The sequence below is a fragment of the Saccopteryx leptura genome, chromosome 2, assembly GCF_036850995.1.
Source record: "Saccopteryx leptura isolate mSacLep1 chromosome 2, mSacLep1_pri_phased_curated, whole genome shotgun sequence".
Lineage (NCBI taxonomy): Eukaryota > Metazoa > Chordata > Mammalia > Chiroptera > Emballonuridae > Saccopteryx > Saccopteryx leptura.
The window spans coordinates 335275668-335278405 of NC_089504.1; the positions used below are offsets into that span (position 1 = coordinate 335275668).

General features: G+C 44.2%; 1 pseudogene; it reads right to left on the reverse strand.

The window, feature by feature from the left end:
• Window positions 1-1655: 1655 nt before the first annotated feature.
• Window positions 1656-2117, reverse strand: LOC136393939 (small ribosomal subunit protein eS1 pseudogene; annotated as a pseudogene).
• Window positions 2118-2738: the final 621 nt, after the last annotated feature.

A 2738-nucleotide genomic window follows, 5' to 3' on the forward strand; every position in this document is an offset into this window, starting at 1 on the left:
TTTGGGTGTTAGGTATACAACATAATCAACAGTTCAAATGCTATAGAAATGTTTACCTGAAACCTATGTACTCTTATTGATCAATGTTACCCTGTTAAATTTAATTTTCTAAATAAAATTTTTAATAAAAGAAACCATGTTAACACAATGAATTAATTTTTTAAATAAATAAAAGAAATTAATCCATAATGGCATATTTCCATGGTCTTGTGGGGGGCAGGATAATTGAATGTTTACAGGATAGTTGGATGATGAATTGATTGATTTCTTAAAAAAACTTTTTCTCTTTTTACAAAAGGATTAAACATTCAATGTACAATAGTTAGAGAAAATAGAGAAGCAAAAAAGAAGACAGTGAAAGTCTATTTTGAACTTGCTACTCAGGGAGGGCTGCTTGAGACTGAATGCACTGTTGATGTTCCTTATTATTTTTTTGGGGAGAGAGACAGAGATAAAGAAACAGCAAACAGCCTGACCAGGCGGTGGCGCAGTGGATAGAGCATTGGACTGGGATGCGGAGGACCCAGGTTCGAGACCCCGGGGTTGCCAGTTTGGGCGCGGGCTCACCTGGCTTGAGCAAAAAAAAAAAAAGCTCGCCGGCTTGGACCCAAGGTCGCTAGCTGGAGCAAGGGGTTATTCGGTCTGCTGAAGGCCCACGGTCAGGGCACATATGGGAAAGCAATCAATGAACGACTAGGGTGTCGCAATGCGCAACCGAAAAACTAATGATTGATGCTTCTCATCTCTCCGTTCCTGTCTGTCTGTCCCTGTCTGTCCCTCACTCTGACTCTCTCTCTCTGTCTCTGTAAAAAAAGAAACAGCAGACAGTAAGGGAGAGAGATGAGAAGAATCAACTGGTAGTTGTGGTACTTTTTTTTTTTTTTCCTTGTCTTTTTTTTTTTTTTTTTTCATTTCTGAAGCTGGAAACGGGGAGAGACAGTCAGACAGACTCCCGCATGCGCCCGACCGGGATCCACCCGGCACGCCCACCAGGGGCGTCCTGGGCGTCGCCATATTGCGACCAGAGCCACTCTAGCGCCTGAGGCAGAGGCCAAGGAGCCATCCCCAGCGCCCGGGCCATCTTTGCTCCAATGGAGCCTTGGCTGCGGGAGGGGAAGAGAGAGACAGAGAGGAAAGCGCGGCGGAGGGGTGGAGAAGCAAATGGGCGCTTCTCCTGTGTGCCCTGGCCGGGAATCGAACCCGGGTCCTCCGCACGCTAGGCCGACGCTCTACCGCTGAGCCAACCGGCCAGGGCTAGTTGTGGTACTTTTATTGTTCATTGATTGCTTCTCATATGTGCCTTAACTGTGGGGCGGGGGGGGGGGGGGGGGGGGGGGGGGGGGGGGCTCCAGCCAAGCCAGTGACCCCTTGCTCAAGCCAGTGACCTTGGGCTCGACCTTTGGGCTAAAGCCAGTCCATGGGGTCATTCCTATGATCCCATGCTCAAGCCAGCGACCCTACAATCAGGCTGGTGAGCCTGCACTCAAGCCGGTGACCTCAGTTCTTAGCATCCCAGGTCGACGCTTTATCCACTGTGCCACCACCTGGTCAGGCCACTGTTGCTTTTAGTTGACAGCATTTGTCTATTGTTTTTATATCTTTAAATATATAATACAAATAAGACTTTTTACTTGTTACCATTAAAAGCTTGACTTTTAAACAAATTCTTGTAGTGGTGGCTCATATTTATCAGCTCATTCAAATTTAGCACCTGTCTCATACCCAGCAGTTTTTCCAGCACTACTATCTTCATCATAAAGCTCGCTGAGTGTCCCCAGTTCAAACTTAGGCTTTCTCAGCTTCTTTTCTTTTTCTTTTTGTAACAAAGACACCATGCAGTGGATTAACAGATTGGCAAGCCTTTTCTATGGCTTTTCTAATGCTTTCTGCAATTGATTGATTTATTTGCAATCAATTTAATAATCATTTTTTTCAAGTCATTTGTACCTTTCAGGTCATGATTTCCATACTAGTCTTCAGGATTTTGTGGACCTGTAGGTGCTTAGCATAAGATAAGAGGTCTTCTGAATTTGATGACTATTGTGTTTCTTAGTAAAACCAACCCAGAATAGACCAAGCAAATAACCTCTGCTAGTCTTGACAACATGAGTTTCAATTATGGTCTGTCATTTATTTATTTATTTATTTATTTATTTATTTATTTATTTATTTATTTTTTACAGAGACAGAGAGTGAGTCAGAGAGAGGGATAGACAGGGACAGACAGACAGGAATGGAGAGAGATGAGAAGCATCAATCATTAGTTTTTCCATTGCGCGTTGCAACACCTTAGTTGTTCATTGATTGCTTTCTCATATGTGCCTTGACCGTGGGCCTTCAGCAGACCGAGTAACCCCTTGCTTGAGCCAGCGACCTTGGGTCCAAGCTGGTGAGCTTTTGCTCAAACCAGATGAGTCTGCACTCAAGCTGGCGACCTCGGGGTCTCGAACCTGGGTCCTTCCGCATCCCAGTCCAATGCTCTATCCACTGCGCCACCTCCTGGTCAGGCTGGTCTGTCATTTTTTTGACCAGTGAGCACACTTGTCATAGCTAAGATCCATGCTGTGAAATTAGGTGTTTTTTTCCCTGAACATTCTCAGTAATGAAATTAAATTTTTTAAATGCATTTCGTTTATATCTAGTGTTTTCACATAATCAATCTTCCATAGAAAATGGATTGACCACTTTCTTCTTAGCAACTTTTTTTGCCATCTTTCATAAAGTGCTTGTTCTTGCTG